Source organism: Cervus elaphus, chromosome 13 (genome assembly GCF_910594005.1).
Source record: "Cervus elaphus chromosome 13, mCerEla1.1, whole genome shotgun sequence".
NCBI lineage: Eukaryota > Metazoa > Chordata > Mammalia > Artiodactyla > Cervidae > Cervus > Cervus elaphus.
The window spans coordinates 6,706,301-6,720,394 of NC_057827.1; the positions used below are offsets into that span (position 1 = coordinate 6,706,301).

Below are 14,094 nucleotides of genomic sequence, written 5' to 3' on the forward strand. Positions count from 1 at the left end.
CATCTGCTTTTTAATATGCTGTCTAGGTTGGTCGTAGCTTTTCTTCCAAGGAGCAAGCATCTTTTAATTTTATGTCTGCAGTCACCATCTGTAGTGATTCTAGAGCCCAAGAAAATAGTCTGTCACTGTTTCCCTTCTTTCCCTATCTATGAGTCATGAAGTGATGGGACCAGATGCCATGATCTTCATTTCTTGAATGCTGAGTTTTAAACCAGCTTTTTCACTCTTCTTTCAAGAGGCTCTTTAGTTTTTCTTCACTTTCTGCCATAAGGGTGGTGTCATCTGCATATCTGAGTTTATTAATATTTCTCCCTGCAATCTTGATTCCAGCTTGTGCTTCATCCACCCCAGCATTCCACATGATGTACTCTGCATATAAGTTAAATAAGCAGGGTGATAATATACAGCCTTGACGTACTTCTTTCCCAATTTTAAACCAGTCTGTTGTTCCATGTCCAGTTCTAACTGCTGCTTCTTGACTTGCATACAGGTTTCTCAGGAAGCAGGTAAGATGGTGAGGTATTCCCATCTCTTGAAGAATTTTCCACAGTTTGCTGTGATCCACAGAGTCAAAGGCTTTACCATAGTAAACAAAGCAGAAGTGGATGTTTTTCTGGAACTCTCTTGCTTTTTCAATGATCTAACTGATACTGGCAATTGGATACCTGGTTCCTCTGCCTTTTCTAAATCCAGCTTGAGCATCTGGAAGTTCTCAGTTCATGTATTGTTGAAGCCTGGCTTGGAGAATTTTGAGCATTGCTTTGCTATCATGTGAGATGAGTGCAATTGTGCAGTAGTTTGAACATTCTTTGGCATTGCCTTTCTTTGGGATTGGAACGAAAATTGACCTTTTCCAGTTTTGTGGCCACTGCTGAGTTTTCCAAATTTGCTGGCATATTGAGTGCAGAGCTTTCACAGCATCATCTTTGAGGATTCCATCACCTCCACTACCTTTGTTTGTAGTGATGCTTCCTAAGGCCAACTTGACTTTGCATTCCAGGCTGTCTGCCTCTAGGTGAGATATCAGACCACTGTGATTATCTGGGTCATGAAGATCTTTTTTGTACAGTTCTTCTGTGTATTCTTGCTGTCTCTTCTTAGTATCTTCTGCTTCTGTTAGGTCCGTAGCATTTCTGTCCTTTATTGTGCCCATCTTTGCATGAAATACTCCCTTGGTATCTGTAATTTTCTTGAAGAGATCTCTAGTCTTTCCCATTCTATTGTTTTCCTCTATTTCTTCTCACTGATCACTGAGGAAGGCTTTCTTATCTCTCCTTGCATTCTTTGGAAATCTGCATTCAGATGGGTATATTTTTCTCCTTTGCTTTTCCCTTCTCTTTTCTCAGCTATTTGTAAGGCATCCTCAGACAACCATTTTGCCTTTTTAGCATTTCTTCTTCTTGGGAATGTTTTTGATCACCACCTCCTGTACAATTCACCAACCTTCGTCCACAGTTCTTCAGACACTCTATCTATCAGATCTAAAACCTTGAATCTCTTTGTCAATTCTACTGTATAATTGTAAAGGATCTGATTTAGGTCATACCTGAATGGTCTAGTGGTCTTCCCTACTTTCTTCAATTGAAATCTGAATTTTGCAATAAGGAGTTCATGATCTGAGCCACAGTCAGCTCCTCGTCTTGTTTTGGTGACTGTATAGAGCTTCTCCATCTTCGGCTGCAAAGAATATTATCAATCTAATTTCAGTATTGTCCATCTGGTGATATCCATGTGTAGAGCCTTCTCTTGTGTTGTTTGAAGACAGTGTTTGCTGCGACCAATGCGTTCTCTTGGCAAAACTGTTAACCTTTGCCCTGCTTCATTTTGTACTCCAACGCCAAGCTTGCTTGTTACTCCAGGTATCTTTTGATTTCTTACTTTTGCATTCCGGTTAGTTCTAGGTCTTGTAGGTTTTCATAGAACCATTCAACTTCAGCTTCTTTGGCATTAGTGGTTGGGGCACAGACTTGGATTACTGTGAAACTGAATGATTTGCCCTGGAAATGAACAGAGATCATTCTGTCGTTTTTGAGATTGCACCCAAGTACTGCATTTCTGACTCTTTGTTGACCATGAGAGCTACTCTACTTCTCCTAAGGGATTCTTGCCCACAGTCTAAGCAGACTGAAATGCACTGGGCAAAAGTTTTGCAACAAGGAGGTTGGATAGCTCAAAAAACTAAATACAGGTCAGTACTGTTAGATGGTTCTAAAAAAGGAGAATGTGAGTCAAATCTGAGGAAGCAGAGAGAATACAGATCTCACTGGGACACTGTAGATCAAGTAAGGATTCCCATTTTATTCTAAAAGCAACAGAAAGTCACAAAATAATTTTAACTTTAAACAGTAACAAAGTAAGACTTGTATTTTTAAAAGATCACTGGAGAAAGAATCAGTTGCTTACAATAATCTAAAATAGTTACAAACTATTAGTAGTGATGGAAGGTCCCCCAAGTTAATGGCTACAAAATCAACACCACCAATGATCAAATGTAATAGAAAAAAAAAATCCTAAATATGCATAGACCAAATATCTAGGAACAAATTCAATGAAGTGTAAAAGGAATTTATGAAGAAAACTGTAAAATTCACAAGAACAAATAAATAGCAATGTATACTATGACAATTCTAAAGTTAATATTCAATGCATTTCCCCAAAGAAACTTGATACACTGGTTTTAAATTATTATGGAATATTTTATTCCATATATATTATGGAATATATATGGAATTATATATGAAATACATAATTCCATATATGCTATGGATTATGGAAGAATGAAAGTATAAGAAAAATAGACAGCTCTGAAAATAAAAAGAGTAAGTTTTGACTCACAGATTTCAAAGCTTAATATAGTTATTTGAAATAAAGTAATGCAGTAACAGTGCTTAAAGAAAATAAAGAAATTAAAACCAAACCCAAACATTTGGTAGCTGATTCAGGTGATACTAAAGAAAATTAATGAGGAAAGAATCCAATGCTTAACGCTGATACTAGTTTTTCATACAAAAAAAACCTGATTGCTAACTCCCTCCCAGACTGACCTAAATGCAAAAAGATAAATAACAAAAACCTCTCAGTGATTAGCAGACAGTATTAAAATTAAAATTTTAAATTAAATTTAAAAATTAAAATTCAATAAAAACAGAAATCATAAAAAGACTCAAGCTTCAATTCAAACACTGAAATATTATATCCCAGAAGAGAATATCATAATGGATATTAGTACCATTTTCTATGTTATTATTATTCTAATGACTAACCTTAACTTTCCTGGCTGCATTATAAATCAAGAATGCTGGATGAGATGATCTCCAAGATCCTTTATAATATAAATGCCATATAACATTATCTTTTTTCCTTTTAAAACATTAATTCATGAAACATTTAAAAGAGTAATAAAATTCATATCCATATATCCAGCACCCAGAATTAATAAATCAGGCAAATGAAAATTAAAATGAGGTATCATTTCACACCCATCAAATCTGCAAAAATGTTAAAATCTGACAATTTCAAGTATAGGCTAGGACACTAGAAAAAGAAATGCCCATATACTGCTGATAAGCATATGCTGACATTTTAGAGAAGAATTTAGCAATATCTAGTAAAGATATTCACAATGTATTTCCCAGCAGTTTCATTTCCACAAACCTTTCTATAAAGAAATACATGCACAAAGAAATGTGTACAAATGATCACTGCAGCATTGCAGCAGAAAAGGAAACAACTCAGAATATCCATTAACAGTGAGACACACATATTTGATATATTGTACAATGGAGTACCATACAGCAGTTAAACTAAATAAACTACAGCTACATGTAGCAACATACATATGCCAAAAAAAGTAAAATAAAAAACAAAACAAAAAAAAAAAACTGAAAGATACACACAATACCATTTTGCAAAAATTTTAAAACACAAAATCCAACACCACATATATCATTCACAGATACAAGTACATAAATACAGTAAAAGTATAAACAAGGGTATGAAATTCAAGAACCCTGGAATCATTATTACCTTGGGTAAAGAGAGAATGGAATAGGACTTGAGCATGAGGTAGCTACAAGTGAATATGTAAGAGTGCATTTGGTTCTCAAAGGATCAAGACTTGCATAATTTATAGTTCTGAGTGGTGAGTAAATGAGTATTTCCTATATTATTTACTCTGTGTTTTAAATGTTTTTAATTAAAATATACATATATATTTTAAAGTGAACATATAATATCCAAGCTGAAAATTACCTTGGAGATGACCTAATCCAACCTGTTTCCTTTATAAAAAAAAACTAAGGAAAGATGTCAGAATAAGAACATAAAATAAATCCTACTGTAAATTACTGCCATTTTAAACACAGTAGGTAGGTAAACAAGCACATACAGGAATTAGATCTTAATTGTTTGAAAGAAAACCTTAGTAGGCTGAAGAGTGATCAGCTCTAATTTCTCAAAATCTGGTGCACACGCACATACACACCCTCCTAGAAATGCCTTGTCAATTCAGGGCAAGCACTGGCAGTGAAGTGATTCTCTGGCCCAAGCCCAGGTTGACCTCTAGCTCATCTTTACTTAAAATTATTTAAAAGTTCTGAAGCCTAGAGTTCATTAGTCCCAAGAGCTATCTAAAAGTAGTTCTGAACTAACTATAAAGTAGTTCATTTATCCAATACTTACAAATATCTAAAAGATCACATGAAGAAAAAAGAGACAGCAAGTATTTACTGTTCATGTCGAATTTTCAATCCATAAGTAAATAAATCATTTAATTTCAGCTGAGATAAGTGACCTACCTATTTTCCAACTGAGAGCCACCTATTTTTAAATTCACCCCTCCCTACCTTTCATCTACCCAAAAGATCAAAGAGGAATTTTGAGAGGGAGGGAGTAGATTGACTCTTCACTGAGTTAAATGAAACCCTAAGCTTTTGCTTTTTCATTTTGAAGGTAATTTGAAATATACTACACTGGGTAATAATTAAAGAAATAGAAGAAATCTAGTTTTATGTATATAGAAGTCTAACATCAGTTCAGCTTTTCTATTACACTTAAGTGTTCTCAATTTCAACACTGTATCAACTTTTAAGAAGCAGTTCCATTTTACCAAGCACAATATAACCCTATGTTAGCTACCAATTTTATCCATTTAATTTTCTATTTTCCTTTTCTATCCTTTAAACATGTTTAATATGTCCTAGTCCATTTAGGCTGCTTATGTAACAAAATACCATAGACTGGGTGGTGTATAAACAACAGAAATTTATTTCTCACAGTTCTGGAGCCAGGAAGTCCAAATTAAAGCACCGACAGATTTGATATCTGGTGAGAATCAGCTTCCTACTTCATAGATGATGGTCTTCTGGCTATAGCCTCACATGACAGAAAAAGGGAAGGAGCTCTTTGGAGTTTTTCAAAGGGCACTAATTCCATTAAAAGGGCTCCATTCTGAAAACCTTATCACCTCCCGAAGGCCCCCACCACCTAATGCCATCACAATGGCAGCAGGGTGAGCAGGCTAGGCGGGGTGTTAGGATTTCAATATATGAATCAGGGGTGGGGGGCGGTACAGAAACTCTCTCATAGCCACAGCAAAATGTATAAAAAATTGAATATGAATGAGGCAGCTTCACTAATTGGGAAAGCCTCTCATTTCTAAAGAGCTCTACATTTGGATTATCTTTAACAGCCTAGTTTTCCATCACCAACACAGAATACAACTCACCTCAGAAAACTAGGAAAGAAAAATTTTGTCTAATTATCCTTTGTGTGAAATAGGGTTTATCAATCAGTATACATGTCAAATACAACAGCTGCTCAAAAATTTTGTTTTTAATTCTGAAAACAAAAACTTTACTTATTAGCAAAGGTAAATATTTGGGATCCTTATTCATGGCACACCATAAGGTTATCAATATTGACAAATACACACAAGGCACAATAAACAGAATTTCTAAGAAAAAATACTAAGGTAATAAGCTGGAAATTAACTTGCATTTCTCCCTGTGACCTATAAACACTGCTGAGCGTCTCATCCTTTCCCTTCCGAAGAACAGAATTATGCTTTACATGTAAAAGATAAGAAAATATTTTTTGGTAAGTATGAAGAAATTCCTGTAGTGGTATCTGCAGTGCTAGAGCAATCATCTGAGAAGAATATAAAGAACATCACTTTTAGAAAGGGTGCTGGAGAGTACAAAGAAGTGACAAAATGTGACACTTGTCCATACAGAGTGGTACACACATCATCATCATATTATTCTCTGTACTGTCTGTATGTTTAATTTGGAAGGAAAATTCAGGATATACTCTGCATCACAAAGAATATAAAAATAAATGAGTTAGCATATTGGCTATATTTCACAAGGGCAATTTTTTTTTTAACTAAGGGATAATTGCTTTACAGTATTGCATTGGTTTCTATCAAACATCAACATGAGTCAGCCATAGGTTGACCCATGCCCCTCCCACTTAAATATCTATTTTAGAAAAGGTTAAAAACTCATCTGCATGGGATAAATACATACACCTCCCCACTCCAGCCCTGCAGGTTGTTACAGAGCCCCACTGGAGTTCCCTGAGTCACACAGAGAATTCCCATTGGCTATGTACCTACGGTAATAACGCTTCCACCTTACTCTCTCCACCACACCACCCACCCTCTCCTTGCCTCCCACCCACAAGCCACATCGGTAAGTCTGTTCTCAACGTCTGTGTCTCCATTGCTGCTCTGCAAATAGGGTCATCAGTACCATCTTTCTAGATTCCAAATACATGCATTAGTATACAATAATTGTTTTTCTCTTTCTGACTTACTTCACTCTGTGTAACAGGCCCTAGGTTCATCCACCTCATTAGGACTGACTCAAATGTGTGCCTTTTTATGGCTGAGTAACATTCCATTGTACATATACACCACAGCTTCTTTATCCATCTGTTGATGGCCATCTAGGTTGCTTCCACGTTCTAGCTACTGTAAATAGGGCTGCAATGAACACTGGGTCACGTGTGTCTTTTTTCAATTCTAGTTTCCTCAGGGTATATGCCTAGTAGTAGGATTGCTGGGTCATATGGTTTTATTCCTAGTTTTTTAAGGAATCTCCACACTGTTCCCCATAGTGGCTGTATCAATTTGCATTCCCACCAACAGTGCAAGAGTGTTCTCCACACCCACTGCAGCATTTACTGTTTGTAGATTTTTTGATGATAGCCATTCTGACAGGTCACAAGGGCAATTCTAAGAGTACCTTCTCATGTTCAAGAGGGAGGCTGCTGTCCATGTGCCGCAACTACTGAGCCTGCACTCTCCAGAGCCCACACACCGTAACTAGAGAAGCCATACAGCAATGAAGGCCCAACACAACCAAACCAGAAACAAAAAAAGAGGGAGGCTGCAGAGGTACAACTCTATTAGAAACTTGAAATGGATAACCTGTTCTTTTTGATACAAGGAGACGAAAGTTATCAAATGAAAAATTATGGGTAAAGTACTGGCAGCATCTTCATTCAGCCTCTAGCTACATAATTTGTGTGCAGCACTACTTTTCTTAAATGTGAAATTTTGCATTACTGAAACTATGTTAAAAGGGCACCTATTAAGAGCTAAAAAAGAGCTACAAGCCTACACACCACAAAGAGGTCAAAAAAAGTTTCATGTTTTATTTCTGTAACATAAAGGGATCTGTGCTTGACTAACCTCAACTGATACCAAAAGGTACAGAAGATCAACTTCTGGAACACAACGGAAGAAAAGTATTCTCCACAATGGCTAGCCAAGAGTTTCACTGAAGGAAGAGTTTCATCCTACCTGTGTAAGTCTTTAGAGCTCCTATACCACCACTTTCGTGCTTTATTTGCAGCACAGATGCTGACTTTAATTAATGAAGTCTTACATAGGATTCTCTTCTACAATCCACATATGACAGAAGATTCCAGCAGATTTCCTAAAACTGAACTTCAGGAATAATCTTACTAGATTCTAGTAACACTGGAACAGGAAATGGCAACCCACTCCAGGATTCTTGCCTGGAAAATTCCATGGACAGAGGAACCTTGCAGGCTTCAGTCCAAAGGGCCGCAGAGAGTGGGACAGAACAACTGAGCAAAGCACAGTGAGATCCCGTCTCCAAAAGTTCTTCTTTCAGGTCAACCTCATAATTCACTTGCTATTCATCACATCAGTAAGAAAGGCCAAAAGTAAAGCAATTACAGAAGTGATTTGACTTTGGACTAGCAATACTACTAAGATCTGCTGTTTATTTCTAACGTATTACTAAATATAAAATAAATTCTCATACTAAGTACTTCCCCAAATAATATTTCTATGGAAAGGTTAAAAATTTAAGTAGAGAAAACACGAAAATATACCAAGGTTCCAATCACCTGTCCATTACTAATCAACTTGTTTTCTCGGGCAAATCACTAACTCAGTTATAAAGTCACTTGGTAGTTATGAATCTACTTTTTCGAGAATGATCTCATTTGAAAATCATAACCCTCAGAAACAAAGCAAGTATTTTGACAGGAGAGCCAAGGCTTTGAACACTGAATGGCTTGTTCATGCCCACTAGGAAATTAGAGAAGAATGAACCCACGATCTTCTGACACCAAAGTTAGCGCTTCTTCCTCAACGGTTCTTCACGGCTTCCGTTCATAGAACCTGTGGAGACTCTGAAGTACTTAGAATTTCATATATAATTTTAGGATGTTCACAGTCACAAGACTTAGAATCAAGCAGTGATAACTTTCAGCTAAATTTCATGTGCAAAATGTAGTAGTCAAAAAAAAAAAAAAATACTAGCCTTATTTCTTTTTCAAATAGACCTATACTTAATGATCTTCTTTTAATTTCCTACCCATAATGCTATTTACATGTTAAAGATAAGAGATAACTTAGATCAAAGCACTGTAAGTGACATTTCTGCGATTAAATGAAAAGTTAGCAAAGAAATTTATCATGTATTTATTAATAAGTCATCTCATTAAAAATCTGTTTAAATAGAATCTTTAAGTATTTCAAACATCGCACATTTTGAACATAGGATATAGGCTTGTAGATTAACACTACTTCCACTTACTATAATTTTTCTTCATTTCCTATAGTAGAAGAAAAAGTCCCAGTTCCTCCAGTAACTGCTATGGTCAGAAAAGGCATCTTGTTGAAGGTTGTTTTCTACTAATATCATGTGTGTGTGCTGTCATATTGTCAAACCCATGGACTATAGACAACCAGGCTCCTCTGTCCATGGAATTTTCCAGGCAAGAATACTGGAGTGGGTTGCCATTTCCTACTCCAGGGCATCTTCCCAACCCCTGTCTCTTGGGTCTCCTGCACTGGCAGGCAGATTCTTTACCACTATGCCACCTGGGCAGTGATATTCTACTAATGGTATGATATTCTATTAATATCATAGAAAACATGTAATTGCAAAAAGGTGGGTGAGTATTCTCAAAGCGAAGTTTAACACTCCTCCCAACAGATAGGACAAAAAGGTATCATTGTGTGCAGAGTCCTGAAGTAGGATCCAGAGGCTCAAAATGTGCCCTGGCTCTGCCACCTGGTGACTTTAAGAAAATCATTTTAAAGGTCTGCAATTCAATTTCCTCATGTATAAAACAAGAATAGCCCCACTCAGGCCTACAACAGGCTTCCCTGATAGGTCAGTTGGTAAAGAATCCGCCTGCAATGCAGGAGACCCCAGTTCGATTCCTGGGTCGGGAAGATCCCCTAGAGAAGGGATAGGCTACCCACTGCAGTATTCTTGGGTTTCCCTTGTGGCTCAGCTGGTAAAGAATCCACCTGCAATGTGGGAGACCTGGGTTCCATCCCTGGGTTGGGAAGATCCCCTAGAGAAGGAAAGGCTAACTCACTCCAGTATTCTGGCCTGGAGAACTCCAAGGACTGTACAGTCCATGGGGTCGCAAAGAGTCAGATACAACTGAGTAACTTTCACTTTCAAGCCTACAACTCCTATGAATTTATAACCAGATGACAGAATGACAATCATCTCAGAAAAATACCAGAGTATATACAGGCAACTGCCAAAGTTAAGTTTATTTTCTTTATACATATACACACACTCACACTACGTGCTAGATATTGAGTGGAGGATTTAGGACCGAAATATGAAGAATGTAACATGTGACAGTATATAAAGGAAGGAGTGCAGCAATATTCTTTAGAATAAGAGCTGGTAGTAGGAGGCGTTCAGTCCACAGACCTGCCAAAGGATTAGAAGGGCGCCAGGAGAATGGAGTTCCATTGTTTTGACAAACTTTCACAAAACATGGTGTTATGTGGAGGATGTCACTAGGACTATGCACTTTCAAAAGACAGAGACATAAATCTTGTCTTTATAGTCCTTACACCTAGCTCAGCTCAGAGTAGCCACAGTAGATGCCTAATAAATGTTAGCTAACTATTTACTGATAACTAAGTCACCCATACTCTGGTAACACTCTCTCTGGTAAACAAGAGTCCCTGCCCTTAAAGACTGAGTTCAAAACCAGTGAGCAAGAAAAACAATGTAGAAGATAATATGCTAGAGTCCACTATAGATAAGGTGATTTAAGAACATTCAGAAAAACTGATTAGGAAGATGTCAAAGGATAATACTTCAATGTGCCTATGTGATGGGCATTTCACATACTTTAATCCTCACAACTCTAAAGTTAGTTTCACCATCCCATTTTACAGATGACAAAACTTGCAGCTCAAAATTAAGCCACTTGTCAAGTGTCAGACAACTAGGGAAAGCCAGAATCAAAAGTAGGATCTAATTCCAAAGCTATTTTCACTATACATACCATAAGGTCTTTGGTTTTTATACTTTACATTTGTAGTGGAGAGAGAGCACGGACTACCAAAATCCGCCGAAGCTTTGTTGTCCTGAATCATCATGAAAAGAGCATCTAAGAGTTTACCCAAGCATTTTAACTGAAAAAAATTACTTCTGAAAATTTGTCTTCACAAAAATGAGAAAATTAATTTTTAATAGCTGCATATGTACTATTTAATGTCATGTTTCTACATTTTGACCTATACAAGTATAGGTCTACACAAAAGGGCAAAACATGACTGAAGAACATGACAAGTAATCATTTAAGAAAACAGACACTTACTTCTAAGTACCATTTCAAGGGCTTGGGCTGAAAAATTTAGGTTTTGATCCAAAGTTTTGGATTATTCCACTGACTGCATATTGAGAGAAACAATAAATTATTCCAAATATTTAAGGGGAGAGAGGACTGTTTTTGGAAGGGACAGTGGAGGAGTCATTTAGAAACGATCTATGGTGTGGGAAATAAAACTGATTAAATGTTACATGACAGAGACACCAGTTAGGTACCCAACAATTCCTGTTAAATGGACTGGGCAAGTGGGATGACAAAGTATTTTCCTTTCACTTCTGACTAACTACGTAAGTTATTTTTCAAAACATGGAAAAAAAAAAAAACCCTGCAAATATAAGAAATACGAAAGAAAAGCAACTCATAAAACTTGTGAAAAGGAACTACAATATTGTAATTTGTATCTCTGTGTAAAGCTAAAACTCCTCAGTAACCCAGCAATGTCAAGAGGATGGTGTACATGCTACTAAGTACATTAATGCTAGTTAGCAAATACTGACACAGTAAGACATAGTTTACATTGTAACTTTATAAACAGACATCATTGGTTCTTGAAGCCACTTCTTGTTTCTGTTCTGTCATGATTACCAGCTTAACGGGGTTCTGGTCATTCTTAGGACTTTATCAGCACCATTATTAATATTCATTTCAATAAAAATATGATAAGTAGCTCAGATTTACAAGCAAGATCTAATTCTAAAGTTATTTCCACTTCTTTTTATCTTCCTAAATTCTAAACTTTTTCACGTGGTTGACAAAACAATCTCTTAGGTAAGGGTATAATTACTAGGAAGAAGTGTGAGAGAAACACTTCTCATCCTTCTTGTCCAATTCATTTGACATGATTTACTGGGTACCTCAAGTGCATTTCACAGGTAACTTTTTAGCAGTTGCACTTCTGAAGTTTAGGTCATTTCCATTTCAACCTCCCTTCTCCGCCTCCCCCCAACACCCCCGCCAAAAATCTGGAGTAATTTCCTTTTTTCAATATTGCAGACAGTAGAATGATCCGAAAGTATGGGTCATACCCTAATTCCCTTCTGACTGATGGAAGGTAACGTTGGACTGTAAATCCCACGTGCCATTAGTTTACCTTTTCAGCAGCACCCTAGCCACTTAATAAATATAATACCAAACAGGCTTTGTAATTATTTTTTAACATGTCCACAAGATTTTTTTTTTTTTAATTCGGGAACTAAATTATCTTTCAAGGATCCTAAAACTAACCAAACAGAATCCATATTAAAATTACTTTTAACAATTTTATGGACTAAAACTAAAACGTCTGTCGCATTAACAGCAAAACCCTCCAACACCATTACGAGTCCCTTTATTTTCACAACTGGAAAAAAAAAGCGGGGAGTGGGGGGGGGGGGGGGGGGTACTTGCAGGTTTGCATTTAATGTCTCCAGCAAACTCAGTAGCTCAGGTTTAATTTCAGAATCGCTATGAGTTCTGTGGACACAATCCTTGGGCTTGATTTACCACTTCATTCGCCCTCCCTCCCCAAGAGTCCACCCCCCAAAAAACCCCAACCGGCCAAAGCACACGTCTAAACATTTCTTCACCCGTAAGGCCCGAACCCCGAAAACCACGAGAGTCAGAGCTCCCCTAGGGCGGAGAAGGCCAGCGGGCCCCGTAGCCCGAGGCCCAGGCCGGCGGGACGAGCCCGCTCTGAAGAGGGCCACCTACCGACTGCCCGCATGCCCCGCCCCGGGCCCGCTCGCGTCCTCTCGGGCGAAGAAACCTCCCTCCGGCGGCGCCCAGCCAGGACTGACAGTCACGGCGGCCTCCGCGGCGGGCAGAGGCCTAGTCTTGGCACCGGCCTCTCCAGACCGCGCGCCCCGCGCACCCGCCCAGGAGGCGACGGGAGTCCGTGCCCTCGCCGGGGCCGGCCACGCAGGGCACTCGGGCGGCCACGGGGACAAAGGGGGCGCCGCTGGCCCGGGCCCGTCCTCCCCGGCGCAGGCCGTCCTCGGCCTCACTGACCTGTCGTCGCCCCTGCGCCTGGGCCGCGGCCCCCGCAGCAGCGGCCGCCTCGCTGGTCGTCGTCGCCCTCGCCCACCGCCTCCGCCCGCCACCGCCTCGTTCCCTGTCGCTGTCGCCACCGCCGGCGCTCATGCGGGACCCGCGCTTCGTTCTCCGGAGTCCGAGACCGGGAAAGGGGGAGCAGCGGCCGCAGGAAGCCCCGCGCCCGTCGCCCGCCGCCGCTCCGCCGCTGTCCGTCCGCGCCGGGGGTCACAGGGCCCGCTTGCGGGGCTCGGAGCGACCGCCGAGAGGCCCGCCTGTGGGGCTCGGAGGAGCCGAGGGAAGCGCCGCCGCCCGCGGGTTCAGCGCCCGTCGGCAGAAGCGAAGCCCAAGTCGGCGCGGCGGCGGATGGCGAGCGCCCGAGCCGGCGGAGGGCTACGCAGAGGCGGGGTGCGCGAGCGAGCGGAGGGCGCTGTGTCGATGCTCCAGAGAAGGCGAGTCGGGCTCTATGGTCTCCTGCAGTCACCCCGAGCCGAGCGCCACCATCTTGGAAAAAACGCGGATCTCGCGGCCGCGGCGCAAGCCGGGAGGACTGGCAGGGCGGGCCGAGTATCCCGGCAGGCAGCGCGCTCCGCCTGGCCCGGCGAGGGCTCCCGGCCTGGACGCAGGGGCGCGGGGCGGGCCCCGGGCGCGCGCAGGAGGGCGCCGCGCTCTGCTCCGCCCCAAATCGTCGGCTCCGCCCCCCTCCTGCTTGCCGTCGTCGCAGCGCAAAGGCGGCTGGGAAAGGGAAGTGGCTTGCTGGCTGCTCCTCGCAGCCCCACTAGGGTCGGTCGCCATCTTTGCACCGAGGAGAGGGGCAGTTCCTCTTTTAAGCCCCTACGGTCTGTTCCCTGACAGAAAGCAGGCGGTACACCTGGGACATCCCCTGGAACCCTCCGGAGTGTTGGCGAGCTCCTTGGGCTATCTAACCAGGGAGCGTGCCTGAAGTTGGACGTT

The 14,094-nt window shown here is 40.6% G+C and overlaps 1 protein-coding gene across 2 annotated transcripts in view; it reads right to left on the reverse strand.

Annotated features, from left to right (window-relative positions):
• The window catches only part of UBE3A (ubiquitin protein ligase E3A), a 92,015-nt gene extending 78,786 nt beyond the window's left edge, over positions 1–13,229 (reverse strand). The window contains exon 1 of one of the 2 annotated variants that reach the window (XM_043921417.1): positions 13,120–13,229. The gene's annotated coding sequence lies outside the window, so the exon portion shown is untranslated. The remainder of the gene's footprint in view (positions 1–13,119) is intronic. The other variant, XM_043921415.1, reaches the window with a different exon arrangement.
• Between the last annotated feature and the right edge of the window lie 865 nt (positions 13,230–14,094).